Source organism: Pinus tabuliformis, chromosome 4_2 (assembly GCF_031772625.1).
Source record: "Pinus tabuliformis cultivar Carrire ecotype Pingquan chromosome 4_2, CPIR1, whole genome shotgun sequence".
Classification (NCBI taxonomy): domain Eukaryota; kingdom Viridiplantae; phylum Streptophyta; class Pinopsida; order Pinales; family Pinaceae; genus Pinus; species Pinus tabuliformis.
Genome location: NC_142304.1, coordinates 601,220,783 through 601,240,873, shown reverse-complemented (window position 1 = coordinate 601,240,873; position 20,091 = coordinate 601,220,783).

Here is a 20,091-nt window from a genome sequence, read left to right as displayed (position 1 = left end):
CCCACCGTTAGATCTTGGGCGGCAGGGATCGGACGGCTGGCGGGTCATCCGACGGATCGTGCAGGTTGGGGGGGTCCCGCTGGCCTATTAAAATATTCAATTAAATATTTTGGGCGGAGAACCTTAGGGTTAAGGGTTTTTCTGTGTTTTTTCGGGATTTTTGGGTTTTTCAAGGGTTTTATAAGGGTTTTATAAGGAAAAAGAGGTTTAGGAGTGGGTTTAGCAGGGGGAAAGGGGTTTGTGGCGTTTTTTTAGCAGAGGGAAGGTGAGGGCTTAGGGGAAAGGTTGTTGCTCATAACCAGAGGTTGGAGCAGCCCCAAGACAGGGTTGACCACAGCCCCTGGTGGACTGAAGTCTCCCTACACAACTTATTTAGCTATAGTGCCAGGGGAGGGATATTTATACCATGTTTGGGGTTTATACACCATGGTGTTATAATAGTAGGGAAAGGGCAGTTTAGGGGATTTAGATAATAGAAGTTAGGGGTTAATGTGAATGAGGAAAGTGAATGAGGAGTGATTTCATCAAGTGTATTTGAAAGTTACTTAGTTTAGGGAGTAGATCAAAATGAAAAGATTTTTAGACAAGAAATGTGGCTTTTTAAAGGAACAAGAACCACCATAAAACCTCAGATCTTCTCACCAATCTTAATAGATGAAGGGATGTTAGTAATGAGAGTGAAAGGGGAAATTTGGGAAGTTAGACATGCTTACTTTCTTTGCTGCTACCTGATGGAGAAGAGAAGCTTCTCAACCATTGATTTTCCTTTGTGGACATTTCAGCACACATTTATTTGCAAGGAATGATATTTCTGCAACCCCAACTGCCTACCCATCTACTTGCCTAGCATTTTTTGTTTCTTCTTGGAGGGTGCACTTGGACTTGCAGACCCTTATTTTGCCTTTTCTTTTCTCTGGCTTTTTCCTTTTGATTTTCTATCTACTGCTGCCCTTATTGCTTCCAAGGTCCCAGATTAAGCAGTTGGGAGCCTTACTTCTCTACCTAAGCTACTTGTCTGCCAAGATTAAACAGTTTGGACAGACTTCTTTCTCTATTCTACAACTGAAAATTTAAAACATGGCATGATCCAGATTAGGCTGTTGGACCATCCATCAAAATTGAGACAACATCAAGCTATATACACAGATTGTTTTCTCTTGGAAATATGTGATCTTTTCATGATCAAAGCAGAGCATATTTGGAACTTTTCATTGCCAATAATGAAATATGAAACCTATTGGTATAGGTAGCTAACATGTTCAATTTATTTAACAGTATAATACTACATATATAAATAAATAAGATTTTTTTTTTAGATAGACATGCTATCTTGGCACATTAAAAACTTGTTGAGGAAATTTCAATTATGCACTAACTTAAAAAATCTTTTTGACCAAATTCTTTCATCAAGCCATCAACCAACAACCTCCGAAAACACATAAGAAGAATACACATGTTGAGACCAACTCTAAATCACAATGACCAATACATTAACAAATCACAACCTTTTCATGTATGATCGCAAGCATCACATAATATTATACATGATATGTAGGAGTTAATAATCCCAACTTTCACCCTTAGTGAGTTGGACATGTCTTTATCTTTGTTAGGTAAGTCTTCATCATCAGCTTTCATTGATTTAATGCATCAAAGAAACTCTTGATCAATCAGTATATATGTGATCTAACTTGGCATCTGTGTCTCATTCCTTGATCATGTAGACATTACCAAATTGTCACCATCCACATAAAGGAGTGGCAATCCACCAAAATACATGGGTACCTAACTATTGCAACTAGTGACACACTAAGATCTACTTCATGTACATGGTTCATTTATATTCTCAATGAACTCCTCCTAAATGTATAGGAAACTTTAGGCTTTTAGGCTATCACACCCACTAGAGTTTACAACAAACACAATTCAGACATAGAAAATTCAACTAACACATGGCCCATACTCTATCAGAGGTTGTGCACTGTATTAAACAAACTATTTAGATCATCAAGGACACATGGCTAATGAGTATGCATTCTCAAAAGAATCATACAATAATATTCAATTTACATAATACATACATACATATATATATATATATATATGATTACATATTATTTACATGTTCCATATCATGGAGGCAATAAGTACAACGAATGGTGATATTGAGGGGTGGTTCACACTACAATGGATCCACTTGTGGCATAATGATAGGCGTATATTTGGAACACGAATCTAAGGGATTTATTGATGTTTGGATAGTATAGTGGTATGGAGTGGCACAATGGCACATTTGGGACCTAGGTATTGATATGCAAGTCATGACATTGCTTAACTACAAGCAGGGAAAATTTTAAGAACCACCCCTAAATTTATATGTATATTAAATGGGAGAATCTCCATGGTATATAGGAAAAATGGAAGGCGATTTTATCAATAATATAATATGTATATATAATTTTTTGGCGAATCTCTCACCAGGCATGGCGAATATTTTACTCAATTATAAAATCTTGTGTTTATTGAAGACACAAATGAAATCAATGCATTTCTTTAAAATATCTTTTGAAATCAAAATTACTGAAATTACATATCGATAACCTAGTGGGTGTAGGATAAAATTCACCCGTGTCATTCACAGAAAGCATGGGAAAAAATGTAATACTATATATAAAACCAAGAAAAATTCAAATTCATCACTTCTAGGGACCTCGTAACCACCCTGCCCATACACAAGTATGTTCCTGTTTGCAGTTAGAAAAATTACCCAAAGTAAAATCTGTTTACTCCAGCATATGTTGGAAAGTTAGAGAAGGATGAATAGTGCAATCAATCCATTCCTTTTAGCCCTGGATTTGTTTATGTTTAAAACAGAAGTATACAAATATACTTGTCCAATGTCTATGCTTTAACCATTCACCTTAAGATGTTTTTACAATATAATTTCCTAAGTCTATTTAATATCTTCATTATCATAAAAACCAACCTATATCCATCTTGACTCCACATCTACCACTCTCAGGGGGATGGAATCTATTTATCCCTCTGAGCACTTGGTAGACCCAGAATTAAGATGGATCTAAGATGATAGAATTTTCCCTTTAAATAGTCTATGCTCACGCGAATACCATGGTATTACCATGGGTTATCATAAACCCGGAGCTTAAAAATTACTATTAGTAATTTATAAAAATTAATAAAATTAATAGTTGATTTTTATTTTAACCAAGCTAAAATGTTTAACATACATTAAATTACAACATCCATTTTTACTCTTGATCCACCAAGCCCCCAGAGGGATCAAATATTTTTTCACTCTGTGCTAGTTTTCATATCACGATATTTGATACCTCTCGGGGGTTAGTAGATCCACAGTAAAGATGGATCTATGCCAGTTTAATTCCCCCATTTAATTAGGCTACATTCCAGGTGAATACCATGGGTCAATACCATGTGCCATTTTGGTGAATACCATGGGTCAATACCATGTGCCATTTTTATTTTTATTAATACTAATATTAGGGTTAATAATGTTTTTTTGCATGGTATTAATAACAATCTGGTCCATGGTATTTGTCCCATAGTATTTTGCCCATAGGTTTCACTTAAATATAACGCATTTTTTGAGTGTTCGTAAATATAAGGTGACTTATGGAGTAAATATAAAAAAATGTTTTATTTGTTTACCATACCTCTCCTTTATTTATATTTTTATTAATTTACCATACCTCTTTTACAAATATGGTATTTGGCCCATAGGATTTACTTAAATAAAACCTCTTTCTTGAGCCTTCATAAATAGAACGAGGGTTATGGACTAAATATAAAAAGAGGTTTTATTCATTTACCATATGTGTAGTTTATTTATATTTTTATTTATTTACCATACCTTTTGAGTAAGTATAAAAAGACGTTTTATTTATTTACCATACCTCCACTTTACTTATATTTTTATTTGTTTACACCCTTGCTTGTATATAAGGTGACTTATGGAGTAAATATAAAAAATGTTTTATTTATTTACCATACCTCTCATTTACTTATATTTTTATTAATTTACCATACCTCTTTTATAAATATGGTATTTGGGCCTTTGGCCCATAGGGTTCACTTAAATAAAACCTATTCTTGAAAATGGGGGAATGGATTTACTTAAATAAAACCTATTCTTGAAAATGGGTGAATGGAAGGTTGTAACTCCTAATTTCAAGGGCTAAATTTACCTTTTTTACCCTCTCCCTTAAAATAAGGTGGGCTATTTGAGGTGATTTTTAAAAATGTACTATGATACAAAATATTTGCCCACTAAAAATTTAAAACCCCAAAACTCGCCAAAGGGCGAACATTCGCCCCTAAAATTTTCTATGACTACAAGCAATCTCGAGGATGGAATATTGTCATGTTCCTTTTTTGAGTAATAATTGTAGGGGAAATGATTGATTTAATTAGATTAAAACATGGTTACAAGAACAAGGGGGAACTTAAGTCAAATTTTTATGTATTTAATTTCCCATGGTATTGATGCCCATGGATTACTTTCCCATGGTATTGATACCCATGGTATTGACACCCATGGAATACTTTAGCATGGTATTCCATGGTATTGGTATCCTAGGAAATACTTGCGCATGGTATTGAGGTGGCCGAATATTATAAAGGGAGCATAAGATCATTCTTTAGCATGCCCAGATATATGATGTATTGTTTAATTTGGCTCTTGGATATTGCTTAAGGGTTTATAATGTTGAATAAAGTGTAACCAAGTTTGGTATTTACAAATGTAATTTTGATCTTTGTACTTGTCAAGAAAAATAAATATTATTTTTGTAAATTATAAGAATGAGTTTCTTGCTCATTTCATAGGTCTAGGAAAGCAAAAGAGTCAAATACCTCTTCTTGAGCATATATGTAATGTATATGAGTCTACCTAGTGACTAGATTAGCTCTCCAATACCAGGCACAATCCTTCGAGAAAAGCACAAAGAAGTTTGCAAGAAAAATGATGAGGAGAATATTCATGTCGACATCAAAATACCTATATAACTAACATGTCGTCTCAATAAATAGTCACAATGTTTCACACTCTATGTCGACTCATTTATGGAGATGTGACAACTATAAATACCCTACTGGGGTCACCAAAAGAAACAAAGAACTTCATGTTACTCTACAATCTCGGATGGTATAGTAAGTACAAATTTCGGATGGCACAGTGAATCTCGGAGTAGTCTAGAACTTCAAGTGGGTGCAAGAAGATAGAATCTTAGACTAGTCTGCAAATTTGGATGGGTGCATAAGGTACAAGATCTCAGCGATAAGAAAAAATATCTTGGTGATGAAGTATTGTGTCTCGATGCAATTAATAAGTGTCTTTACCTCCTTATAATCACCGTTTCAATATTGAAACAAAGTCATACAAGAATGCGGTCACACAATCTTGAGGAAGATCACACACTACTAGCTATAACAACAATGATAAGGATATCGGTGGTCCTATAGGAATACTTTCAATATACATACATAAACCTTGTTGTTATCTCGTGAAAGTGTAGAGATGATCACAATGTTACAACAATAATGATCTCCATGATAACTTTGATAATGCAGCAATAGAAAGGCCTTGATGACACAGTGATGAAGAAGGAAATGGCGAAGGTCATGATCAAGTACTTGGTGACGCTCACCTCGTTGAAATAATGATGAAGCATGCATGGTGAAGGTCATGATCAAGTTCTCAGTGCATCTCACCTTGTTGACGTGATGGTGAAGCATGTAATGGTGCAACTAAGGACTTTTGTGGTATTATGATGATTATCTCAGTGAAGCAGTAACGATGATGATGATATCAATAGTAAGAATAGGATTGGTGTCTTAGTCTTGGAGTGGCCTAGTAGGTCAAGGGTCATAGTCTTGGTATTCATCACTTGGGATCTCTATAAGAAGAATTTTGTGCATTTTTTCCTCTCCAAGAGGGAGAGGTTTTGGCGTTGGCAGAATGCCAACATTTTGTGTTCTTGTCTCTTTTTTTAGGTAGATATTTGATTAACTAATGAATACACACTATAATAATAATAAGTGAATGTTGGAATAAGAAGGAAAATTGAAAAACACCTCAAAAATATTTATCATGAAAAGAAGAATCACATTAACTACATTTTCCCTAGATTCTTCAACATGGTATCAGAGCTAAGGTGCTGAAGTCAAAGGAAGGGTAGCAAAAGAGACATAAAAGGATCAATATTTAAGAAGGGCATTAAAACAAGTTTAAGGGTTTTGTCAACATTAAAAGATCAAGCCTACAACAATAGTCTACAATAGAAAATGATTTTTTTTCTATGTAATATAGAAGATAGTATACAACAGCAAGAGCTTTTATGCTCACAAATCATCATCAAAAGGCTTCCAAGAACCTCATAAAATTTGTCTACAAAGAAAGAACTCACCTTGGAAGAAGTTGACTGCATGGAAGACATCTTGATCCACACTACAAAATAAGGCATACATCCAAATCAAGAAAGGATAATCTCCTTGCCCTAGAAGAAGACCATCTAAGGAAGCAAAAAATCATCAAAAGGGAGAAACCTTTTCTATTAAGGAAAGGCTTTCTCACTTGAAATAAGATCATCCAACAAGAAGCCCACATACATCTTCTTCAACCATCATCAACATGATCAAGGTGAATATTTCATCTTCACATGACAAGTAATTATATTTTAAATTTATAAATTTGGTTAAATGACTTGCATGAAGGAGGATAGTCATAGTCCTATAAGAATTTGAAGTCATTGAACATATCAATAGGTCTCCTCTGAATTTATGGAAAGGGATGCTTATGAAATATCCCACCACATAGCAATATTGGAGACATCAAAGTGATGTATATGATAAAATCATTCTCTAAGGATGTAATGAAGAAGGTCACATGAAATGTGATCTATATGAAAGTAAAGGGTATCAAAAGATGTAGCATATCTTCCATCTACAAGACCTAGAAAGGAAGATAACCATATTGCACTGACAAAAAATCAAGGTAACAAATATCCATAACATAAGAAGGTTACCTCATTCAACAACTTATGGTCTCTATGCTAAATAGAGAAAGACAAGTTGATGGCAAAAGTATTGAAGGGCAAAGGACTAAATAATGTGTAGAAGGGAAAGGGAAGTTTGGTCCTCAAAGAAGGAAAAATAGGTATAGCCAAAATTATGGAAGCTCATAGCACCAGACATATGGCGAAAGCTAAAGAAAAGGGCCATGGAAAGAGGGAGTAACAAATCTCTCACGAGTAAGATGGTATTGCTCACAAAAGGATCCTATCATAAGCTTTTGCTACAAGATATGACAATGCTGATAATATGCATCATGGCATCGTGGGAGCATTAGAAACAAGAAATTGTGACATCTTCTTGGGAATCATAAAGGACAGAGTCCATGATAGAGAAAACATGAAGGTTATATCTCTTAGAATCCTCAGTGGACATTGAAGGAAATGAAGAATTCATCTAGGACAAGGCTCATCATACATCAAGTAAAAAGGGAAACATCTTCCAGTTGGGGATATACCAGATCATCCAAATTATCTGATGGAATCCTCATTGTAGGATTCACTAATATAGAGAGGAAGCAAGTGTTTCAATAGGAAATCCAACTTATGGAATCCATGAGACGATGGCGTGATGACATGAAGCAGATCAATGGATTTAAGATCTCTTCAATCAAGGAAGCTATTAGAAGAAGCCTCAATGACCTGAAGGTAAAAATAATGTATGCATTCTTGTGTTTAATATTATAATGACATGTCATATGGTTGTAGGTAACATAGATCATTATTTCTATATTGAGAAGCATGATCAAGAGAAAAGGGATCTCATCCTCTAAAAGGATGCAAGAAGACATAAGACACACTAGAAGAAATCAACATAATATGTCCTCATATGAAGTATGAGGTGGCTGATCACAACTAAGAAACTCTGATGGAATGTGTAAGGAAGGAAGAGATCATGAGATATGCAACCCTAATGGAGGAAATCAACATCCAAAATATCAAGAAGACTTGACTATAAAATCTTCCTGAAAGATATGAAGTCTCTGATGGAAAAGATGTAGACCCTTGACAATGGATATCATTGGGATATGTGTCAACATGAATGCAGGATGTTGATACTTATAGAAAGATGTCATGATGAAGAGCCACCTAGTAAGGTACTATTTGATTTAATGACATATTAGATTTCTTGAATAATATCTAGATAAGTTTATGCAGGCTACTTACAAGTACAAATAGCATTGATGTGATGCATGTAAGAAGAATGATGAGAAAGAAGTAGTCATAAGACAAATATTCTAGATATGAAGAAGGCCACTGTCCATGAAGAAAGGAATGACATGATGAACTAAGGAGGAAAGTGATCGATTATTATTTCCCTACAAGAAAGAAGCTCAACCAATTTTCATGACATTAAGGAGAGAAGTTGATCGAGCAACTGAAGGACCGATGAAGAAGAAGTTGTTGATGTATAGAGGAAGCCCTCACAAGTCCCTGATCAAGAGGGAGATTGGATTATATCACCCCTGATTAAAAAGGGGTGACAATTGTGTCTTTTTATTTCATGTGTCATGCACTAGACGAGGACTAACAACCATAGGTCTAGGTCAAGGCCATGAATGGAAATGTAGACACATGATAAACACAACATTTTTGTCTTCACTTGGGAAGAAAGAATGGAGGATTGGGTAATCATATGGAATATGATGCTCTTTGAAGATGTGTAGGGCATCTGAGGTAAGAGTATGAAGGAAGACTGATATTCTTTGAGGGATGGGAACCCGAGATAAGAATAGTCCTAGAAGGTCATAATTAGTGAACACCTAGGTGGATATGTACCTTGAGAGACAATGATAAAGGTGCCTATAAATAATTGGTCTTTCCAACATTATGCTTTGATTTTATGAGAGATAGAACTGTTAGTCAAGGCCTTGCTAGAAAACAATGTTGGTTACTATGATGCTATATAGATGGGTTACCAATTTGATTCTTCTTATGAGAAATTCTTCAAATTGAGAATGACCAAGTACCATCATAAATACCTCCCTAGTTAAGATGGAGTGTTGAAGAAAGTGCAACTAGGTTTGATATTTACAAATGTAATTTTGATCTTTGTACTTGTCAAGAAAAATAAATATTATTTTTGTAAATTATAAAAATGTGTTTCTTGCTCATTTCATAGGTCTAGGAAAGTCAAATAGGTAAATATATCTTGAGAATATATGTAATGTATATGAGTCTACCAAACAAAATCCTCCGAGATAAGCACAAAGAAGTCTCTAAGCAAAATGATAAGGAGAATAGTCATGTCGACATCAAAATATATATAACTATCAAGCCGGCTCAATAAATAGACACAATGTTTCACACTGTATGTCGGCTCATTCATGGAGATGTGAAAACTATAAATACCCTACTTGGGTCACCACAGGAAATAGAGAACTTCAGATTACTCTGCAATTTCGGATGGTATAGTAAGTACAGATCTCGGATGGCACAATGAATCTTAGACTAGTCTGCAACTTCGGATGGGTGCAGGAAGACAGAATGTCAAACTAGTCTGCAACTTCGAATGGGTGCATAAGGTATAGGATCTTGGTGATAAAGTACAAGAAGTAATAAGTGTCTTAGCCTCCTTATAATCATAGTTTCAATAATGAAACATATTCGTACAAAAACACAGTCACACAATCTTGAGGAAGATCACACACTACTCGATATAACAACAATGATAACGATCTCGATGGTCCTACAAGAATAATCTCAATATACATACATAAAACTTGTTGTTATCTCGTGAAAGTGCAAAGATGATCATAGTGTTACAACAATAATGATCTCCATGATAACTTTGATAATGCATTAGTAGAAAGACCTCAGTGACACAGTGATGAGGTAGGAAATGGTGAAGGTCATGATCAAGTTCTTGGTGCATCTCACCTCGTTGACATAATGATGAAGTAGGAAATGGTGAAGGTCATGATCAAGTTCTCAGTGGATCTCACCTCATTGACATGATGATGAAGTAGGTCATGGTGCAACTAAGGACCTTTGTGTTATTATGATGATTATCTCGGTGAAGCAGTAATGATGATGATGATCTCAATAGTAAGAAGAGGATTAGTGTCTTGGTATTAGAGTCACTTAGTAGTTCAAGGGTCATGGTCTTGTTATTCGTCAATTGGAATCTCTATAAGAAGAATTTTTTGCGGGATTTCCTCTCCAAGAAGGAGAGGTTTCGGCCCTAGCAAAATGCCAACATCTTGTGCTCTTGTATCTTTTTTTTGGAAGCTATTTGATGAACTAATGAAGAGATGCTATAATAATAATAAGTGAATATTGGAATAAGAAGGAAAATTGAAAAACACCTCACAAATAGTTATCATGAAAAGAAGATTCACATTAACTAATTTTTCCCTAGATTCTTCAACATATAACCCTAAGCATGATCTTCTTCGGTGGAGAAATTACCCACCCTAGTTGATTAAAATAACTAGCCTTTGGTGGTGAAATATGCCACCTTAACTAGTCTTGAAGGAGAAGCCAACCAGGTTTCTCATTGGGCATCAATGAGCTCATTGGAGAGGTCATTGTCATCCATTTATATTTTCATCCATTTGTGTCAATCTCTTAACAAGTTCTTGTGTATGTTCAGATTCATGTTAATATAATAAGGTTTAGTTGTTGCTTATACTTACTACTAAATGAGAGTTTCATGCTAAATTCTCTACAATATGCTTGACGAAAAGTCCTCACATTAGTAATTAACAAAAAATCATTGGCAATGTCACTTTTGTAAAAAATGCCTCAATAGTAATTGTGAATATTAATGCAAAAATCTAGTTTGGGACATTACATACTCACCCTACAAAAGTCCCTACTCCTTCATAGAGAACGAATAAGAAGAGGTTCATAACTAGCTAATAATAGACTCAAATGGAGCACTTCATATCCCAAGTAACCTCACCTAGTGGAGTGCCCAACCTATGCCAAAGAAAGCACCAAACCAATGAGCCCTTATGAAAGGAATAATGTGCCATTTGTACAAAGAATCTCTCGAAAGGGAATGCACCTTACCTAGCATTTTTAAGTCCAATATAAAAATGCATAAGTGTAAGGGAATATTTCTCAACATAGTTACATGTGTTAGTCAATCTATCATACAAGTAAAAGAATCTCTCTTACAAGTGTTAGAAAGTGAAACTCCCTTTCATAGGAAGAGGAATATTCCCCTAGAATAGCATGCTCAATCATGAGGGGACAAAGTTAAAGAAACAAAGTAAAACTTAACAAGACACATATACAATCTATGTCTTTTTGCTAATTTTCACCATAGATACAAAGTTTGGATTCAAATTCAAATTTGGTACTATGCAAAATCAAGAAAAATTCAGGAATACACATCTTAAATACATTGTAAATGGAAACAGTACAAGTAATCATGAGCTGCAACTGAACTCATGTAAGTTATGGAGGACTTATATATGTCTATAATAAAACAAGTATAAGCCAATAGTGGATTCCTTTCTAATTATTAACACTTAATCATGACAATGTTGTCCCATTGAACTCATTAATGCTAGGAACCACAACAAACCCCTCGTGGGATAAGAAGCTCACAAGTAAGAAAGAAAAGCAGCATCTTCCTTCCTAGAGCCTTAGTTTCCATGAGAAGATGGGATAGGGAAGAGTAGCTTACTATTATAGCCCCCAAATTGGTCAAGAATTTATATGATGATGCAATAAACTAGTCCTCATTAGAATATGGTGAAACTAATCACGCCCTGCATATGATGAAAGAGATTTGGAATTTTAAAGTTTTTTATGGAGTTTAAAAAGTCATTTGAGAAAAAATGATGGTAGTAGGCATAGTACCCTCAAATTGTATCCTCTAAATTATCCCACATATCCCACTTGAAAGTATTTTATGACTAAAGAATATGGAACTTTAGCAAATAATTCAGCTGAACTGAACTATAACAATTTTTTGAATTTTATGGTTTGATTTGTCCAAACTTTGTACTATTATTTGGACTACCATCAACCTCGCAGAATGCTTCCTACCATTCAGAATGTATTGGCTCTCTCTTTTGGAGAGTTTTTACACAGATACAAAATAGTGTTTTCTTATCTCATATATGAAAGAAAACAAAAAAAATGTTTGTGCATGTATCAAAATATCCCTTCAAAAGAGTTCATTGTAGGATTTGATATATGCCAAGATGAAACATGCATTTGGTGAATTGTATTACACAACTAGTCAGTAAACTATACAAAACTTTTTTTTATTCAATTCTGACATATAAATGTTAAGATGACTCAATCACACAAGGTAATGAGATCTAGTCTTTGCATTGCAGTACTTAGAAAATTACGTGACAATTTGTACACACCTTTCAGCTTGTGAAAGGTGACAACAACAACTAAAAACAAATCTTATATAATTTTCATATGTAGAAAACCTACCAAGAAATGAATATGCATACATAAATTATAAATAACAATGAAAAGGAAACATCTAAGTAGTTTTCTAAGATGTAGCATCAAAATTTGAAGCGAAGTCATATGCACATCTAGCAAAGCCTTGTTGAACATCAATCCTTCCACAATTAACCAAGCATGAAAAGTTAAGAAGACCAAACTAAATATCCAGATCAAGCTAAAAGCTCCCAAGATGCCAGCTTGAAAGGAAGGTGCAAAAATTTCTATTACTAAGAATTCAGGTAACATAAACAAATATCCACCTTAGAAATAAACAGTGCAGGTTAATCTACACTAAAAAAAATAGAATAATTTTAAAAATCTGAAAGTTGAACTTTTCAAGAAATAAAGTGTTGTGTTTAGTTAGGGAACCAAGATTCAAGAAAAAAAGGAGATTTTTTATAGGAGAATTGAACTCTATGAAAAAAGCTACAACACAAAAAAATTATGTTTTTAGTACATCATTGTATTTACATAAAAAGAGAAAACATCAACATGTTTCAACACGTAAATGAAAAAGAAACTAGAATCAAACCTCATCGCTTTCAGTTGGTGTAGGACAAAACACCACTTGTGGGATATCATTGAGATAATAACAGTAGCTAACCCGTCACCCCATGCCCACTTTCACCTAATATCATTATCCTCCCACAAAATTTGAAATTACAGAAAATTAGAGATGTGCAAGATTAGAGCTCAGTAAATCAAATTCTAAGAAACAACAAGAAAACAAAATATTCACCCTGCATACAAATCACATAAATTCATTTCATAGATTTTGCTTGTCAATAATGCATTCCAGATGTTGAATTGCAAAAACTGAAAGAAAATAAAGTAAAACATGTAAATTATGGCCAATAATTTCACAAATGTTGTTTTTCAATAATGCATCTCAAATAGCCCACAGGGTGTAAGAATAGACGGTGATTGGGTGTTCTGTTAAGGCACTCAATGGTGAAAAGGTCACTGGTCCAAAACCCCATGGAAAAAGAATCAAGCCTTCTAAATGGTTGGTGTAGCCTAGGATGGGTGTGATCCTCGAGCGATTTTGACGGCTTATATGTCCATGGGTCATGTTACTCAAGAAGGCACATATTAGGCATGTCAGTTATCTTAGGATGCAAATTACCTAACAAACAAAAATAAATAATGCATCTCATATTTTAAACATTAACATTTACAATGACAACTCCATGTGAATGAAATACAAAAAAAACTATTTAAACATAAAGTAAAACAAAATATACCAAAACAGTAAAAGTAAATAAAGAAATAATAGACATGGTGAGGGAGAAATGAGACATTAACAATGAGAATCTTTAGGCTATAAAGGGATGGACCTTAAAGCATCCACAACATTGTTTATATCAGTGTGGGTTCACAATAACACATAAATAAGTCATTTGTGTATATGAAAGGGCCAAATGACATAAATCTAATTAAAAAAAAACTGCCCAAAGGCTCTAAGCATGACATACAATAACTACACTTAGTGCCTTAGCATAGGTAATGTTATTTTGACAAAGAAAAGTGTATCCAAGACCAATCATATGCATCAAGCACTTGGCTACATAAATCCAAGAACGAGGGTTCTTAGAGAACATATCTTATAAGGCCTTGCATATGCCCTTGTTCTCTATTGTCATTGAATAGAGAGCCACCAAGGAGAAATTGAGAAACATACAAACAAAACGTTGAACTAAAGGTTTGATTATTCTAAAGAAAATATGTTGAACTCTTAGGTTTCACGTCCTCTAAATCAAGGTCAATGTAACTACCATCGAAGTAGAAAGAGTATTTGCTTTAAGACTCTAATATTCTATTAACCTAGATTAATCTTACACTAAAAAGACACATCCAAGGATTACTCCACATATGACAAGATAAATGATATAATATAAACTTTAATACTATGACGATAAAAAAGAAAAAATTAAGCCATTAGATGGTATATAATTTATTTTATGATTATAAAAGATTCAATGAGAAAAGGCCAAAACATAATGTCTTAATGCCAAAATAGATGTTTTCTTTTTCGAGTTGGGCTTTTGTTGTCACACATTCTTCTTTAATAATCGTGTTGGTTGTAGATTAGTATTGATATTTTTCAGGTTACTCCCAATGTTCAGTCCTTTTAATGAATGAAGAGAAATACAAGATTCATCATACTCTTCATTATTAAGAAATTGATTGGGAATCCTCCTTGAATGCAAAACCTGATTTTATACCCTTCTAGACAGGTGGGAGAACCTACATGAGTCATACAATGTTTACCAATCCTTTATCATGGTAGTGTTGTCTCATAAAATGTATCTTATGTCATATTTTTAAGAGGATTATCTATTGACCAAATTACAAAAATAATGTTGTGGCATTCATGTATTTAGATGAGCTTACACCCAACCCATGCAAGAAAAAGGCTAACAACTCAAATTATTCCTACTGCAAAGATGCACTTCAAGAAAGTACAAACACTTGTAGACATCATATAAATTTAGTGGGGATAAAGTATCATGCATTCAACAATTTTTTTCATGCTAATAAAAAATTAGCGGGTAAAGAAATTCTTGAATCTTTTCTAAAACATGGTCATAAGGATCAAACAAGTGTGAAAGAGTTATTCTTGTGTCTCATTCTCCAACAAATTTGAAGCTCTCTACAAATAAATTGTTGACTCTTCCCATGGTTGCGGAAAGGACAATAAACCTTGGACTATCCAAATAGGAAAGTCAAACCATGTAGCATACAAATATGGAAATATTTAGGAGTTTAACAACCGTATCTATTATTTGAATGAAATATTTGAAGTAAAATACTAACATTGGGAGAGGCGATCAATAGGGGAGATAAAATTAGAGTACAACGCATATATGGTGACCTCAATAGGAGATGAAAAATTCAAAGAACCAAATAAAAGATAGAAAATCAATAAAAGTACCAATAATAAAACAAAATAATAACCACCATATAAAAGAGTAAATTATTTGGGACTGGATCGTTTCAAATATGAAATTTACATGTCTTGTACATAATAATGATTTAAGATTATTTAATTTCTACATAGCCATATCTCCTTGGCTCAAATTCAATGCAAGTAATATACAATCAGAAATATATTGTCAACTGGAAAGGATATTCTCTAGACAATCATTCCAACATTGATCTCAACTCATAATTAAAATAGATTCCCAACTCATCATCAACATGACCACCAAGATCATTCACGAGCGTAGAGTCTCTAAAAGCTAGAGACTGGAAATTAGACTAGAGAATATTGCAATCATCATCCCGCATGTACCAACGGTCCTCACCTTGCACACTAGGTGCAAGGGAAATAAAATTTCACATCTATTGGCTATGCATAAACCAAGCAAGACAAATTAGATACACTTGGGAAATGTTTCCTCAAGCAGACTTGAAAGGATCTGGTTCTCAAAGATTCATCCTCCTCGGATTGGGTGATCGAGAGGGAACAGGTGGGGAGTTGCATGGCCACTGCCCCACCAAGAATAAATAAGAGTGGACATCGCACAACCCCTCCCCTGTGCTGCATACTTTAAGTCTTATTAGTACGGTGTACTCCATCCGACACACTCATCCATGAATTCGAGTGATAACAAGAGTGGACACGGCACAAGCCATCCCCTGTGATGCATACTTTAAGTCTTATTAGTATGGTATACTCCATCTGACACACTCATCCATGAATTCGAGTGATCGCCATAGCAGGAGTTTAATGTTGAAATGAATGGCCATTACCTCAAAGAGTGATCCCACTGGTGATAATTTACAAGCCCCGCACTCGGATTTCTTCCCAGGTCAGTTCATGATGTGAATTAGTCATTACACGTAGCGAAGGAGGTTTGGTCTCCTTCTAGAGTGTAAAAAGCTGAATACTTATGCACAGATGTGGAGAAAATATTAATTAAAAGACCCACCTATCATGGCTAGAAGCTCCCATCAAAAGAAGATGATTACAACTGCATATGAAAACAAAGAATTATGACCAATTTGCAACTTGAAATCCCTCTAATCCATGCATGTGACAGTTTTCCCGTTGCCCAAAATATCTAGCCCTGAAAATTTGACTATTGAAGATTACACAAAGGCCCAATACAAAAAGAGAAAATAGAAATGTTGAATGATTTGAAACTTTAAAAAAACATATAATCGATGTCATATTTGAATCCTATAGGAAACGTCACCCAGTACCATGCTTACCAGAATTTACCCAAAAATTCTAGTTCTCCAGGTAATATAAAATTTAAATCAGAGAACCCATTTAAGAAACAACAATAGGTAGAAACGCTTTAATGATGTAGAAAATGTTGATGTTGATATATACTAGTACTAATATTATTCAGAGAGTGGCTGGCCCAATATAAGGCCATCCTCCCCGTTTGATTTTGAGACATGTTCTTCTCTAGTACAAGATGAGATAGAGACTGTTGATAACTACCCAATTGGTTGCATTTAATAATTGACTTCATTTAAATGTGTAAATATATATTGTGTCAAAATAACACAAGCCAAATATAAAGGCAACAAAACCAGATACATTCAAGGGTTTTTCCAAGGGCTGCTAGAAGACATAAGAGAGATTTTCCTGGTCAAATTGGGGATATGGACTACAATTCCTAGTAACTGTATCTAGCATAAATATTTAAAAAAAGTAATGGTGTATATTACAAGTGAACACAATTCAGTCAAGTTGTCAAATACCTAATTCTCATTAATCCTTGAACTTGCAGGGGCAAAAAAGGCTACGAAGTAGAAGGAAGATAACGAGCACCAAGACACTTCAGAAATAGAAGCATCGAGGGAAATAACAACAAATACCATAAACCCCCTTCTGATATTGCCATCGGGAGGTATTGGGATCGAGTCCCAATCGTGAATGCGCATGCAACTGCAAAGAGAGGAAGAGATGGATTAAGTTTTGAATTATTTTTTATTGTGAGGAGGAAAGAGATAGTTTACCTCTTTTTCGACGCTTGCGAATCTATGTCATCAATCAACTGAACTAAACCATCCATTCATTCGTTCACCCCACTACGATGAAATACTCTTCGATGAAATACTCTTCTTCTGTTCTATCATCCTGCTGAATTTCAATAAAACTCGTGATATAGTTTACCTCTTTTTGGATGCCTATGAATGTTTATCATCGATCATTGGAACTAAACCATCCATTCCTTTGTTCTTCCCACTGTGTGAAACACCCTTCTTCTGTTCTATTGTCCGGCTCAAATTTAGTAAAGCTCATAATATAATTGAGGATAAAAGGGTTTGTATTGGATTAGGCCTCAAATTATATTGATGATACTCGCAATAGAATCAAATGAATAAATGAATGGGTGCATGAATAAATGAATGGGTGTGTGACAAAATTAAAATGAAATTACAAATTTTATTAAGAGAAAGCGAAGAGGGAAGCGCAACAAGAGCTTTCAAAAGAATGTACAAATATTTCTTCCAATACCCATTGTTTTATTTGGTCACAAGATTTTTATTTAGTTACCATGCTTGGTTGAGGGAAAATATGACATAAAATATATGGGCACTAACTCCCAAATATTGTTTAGAGTAGGAAAAAGCCTACAACTCATGTGGATGTTCATTTCCTTTGATATAATATAAATTTTTCTACTACTTATAGGGTTCGACAATAGAATGTAACTTGTTGTCATGGGTTGGGTATCTATGAAACCTATCATACAGTGTTCGATTATGATAGACCATCGAATGCTTGTGTCGTGTGGGCATTACATTGATGACATGAACAATTGGCTCATATAGTCCCTATTGTGTAGCCATTCATCAATGAAAGCTACTTACCTCATGGGATAGAAGTGAAAAGTGATAGTTGCAAAGGTAGGAATAATGGCATCGGAGTAATATTCTTTCCATAGAGGAGAACGAGAAATAGGCTGATGAATACCATCAATATCTACTCGAGGTGTTGCGATGAAAGAAATAATGAATACATAAGTTACGGTAAATAAGATAGGGATCATCAAGATGTTGAACCATCCAATGTAAAGATGGTTTTTAGTGCTAGTGATCTAATCACATAAAGGACCCCATAAATTTGTGCATTGGGGTACCCCCAAGATTCAATAAGTAATCCAAAGTGACAGGATTCATTGTTAAGGTGACAATGGAAAAAACCCTGAGTTGGCCCAAAGTGAAACCTTGTGAGCCTTGCACAACTAGGGTGCCAATTTTAAGCATCAAGAGGAGACACAATTGCACAAGTGGCAACATATCACATTTAGGGCATAGCCACAAATATTTATACATATTTTTCCATTGAGGGTACCTTTCACATTTCCCAAGGAACAAGTCACATATTTAGAGGAATTTTAGATAAATTGTCATATTCCACTAGCTTCATGCATGATGAGGAGTTCCCATCGTTTAATATGACTTTGGAGGATTTCATGGTGTAGTCAAGCATCACATGTATAAATGAAGAACACCATAGTCAAGAATATGAAAATTGGCATTTGTATCATGTGGTGTAAAGGAAAAGGGCATAGATGAAGAGTACTCCATTTACAAACATCTAAAAACCTTGTTTATATCCTCTTTCTAAATAAGAGAAGATATCTTGGGACAAAAGGCCCAGATTGCAAATAGAGGAAGACTAGGGAAAGGATTTACTTTTTCTTTCACATGTTAAGAGACATTCATGTATTTTAAGGTGTGTTTTGTTGTTGAGTTCACATATTTGGAAGCACAATTGAACAAGTGGAAACATCTCACATTTAGGGAACATGATTACAAATTTTTAAGCATGTTTTCTATTGAGTGTATCTTTCACATCCCCAAGGCACAAATTAAATATTTGGAGGAATCTTGGATGAATTGTCACATTCCGCTAGCTTCACGCATGAATAGGAACTCCCATTATTTAAGAATGTTTTGGAGGGTTTTCACGGCAGAGTCAACAATGACATTTACAAAAGAAGAATGTTCTAATCAAGAAGATGGAAATCGGCATTCGCATCACATGTTGCACAAAGGAGATGAATGTAGGTGAAGAGTGCTCCATTTTGAAATATCTAGAACAACTTGTTTATGTCCTCTTTCCAAAGAAGAGAAGATATCTTGAGACAAAGGGCCCAAATTGTTGACAAAAGAGGACCATGTATTGGATCACATGGAATTTGGTTTCTCCTCATTAGTTGGACCATTATATGACCCATATTATTAATTATTAGGTGGACACTATCATACAAGGCTATTTGTTGGAGTTTGTTGTAAAACATTATCAATCCTTTTCAAAGGAAGAAACAAAGTTCAAGAAGGGATCTTGTGCTAAATTAGTATGAAAAATCCATCTTTGAATCAAAATGTTATTGGTAGAAGGGATATTTCTATTTACCCTTGTTGAGATGGTCACGTATTCCCACTATGATAGGGTTGGCTAGCTAGAATAATAATGGTGAGTTTTGGTGGTTAATATCTCTATGGTAATGGAAGCATTAGAGAACAAGGTGGGGAATGAGTGATTTTGAGAAAGGAAGCCATTGAAAATTTATGTTGTTTGAAATAAATA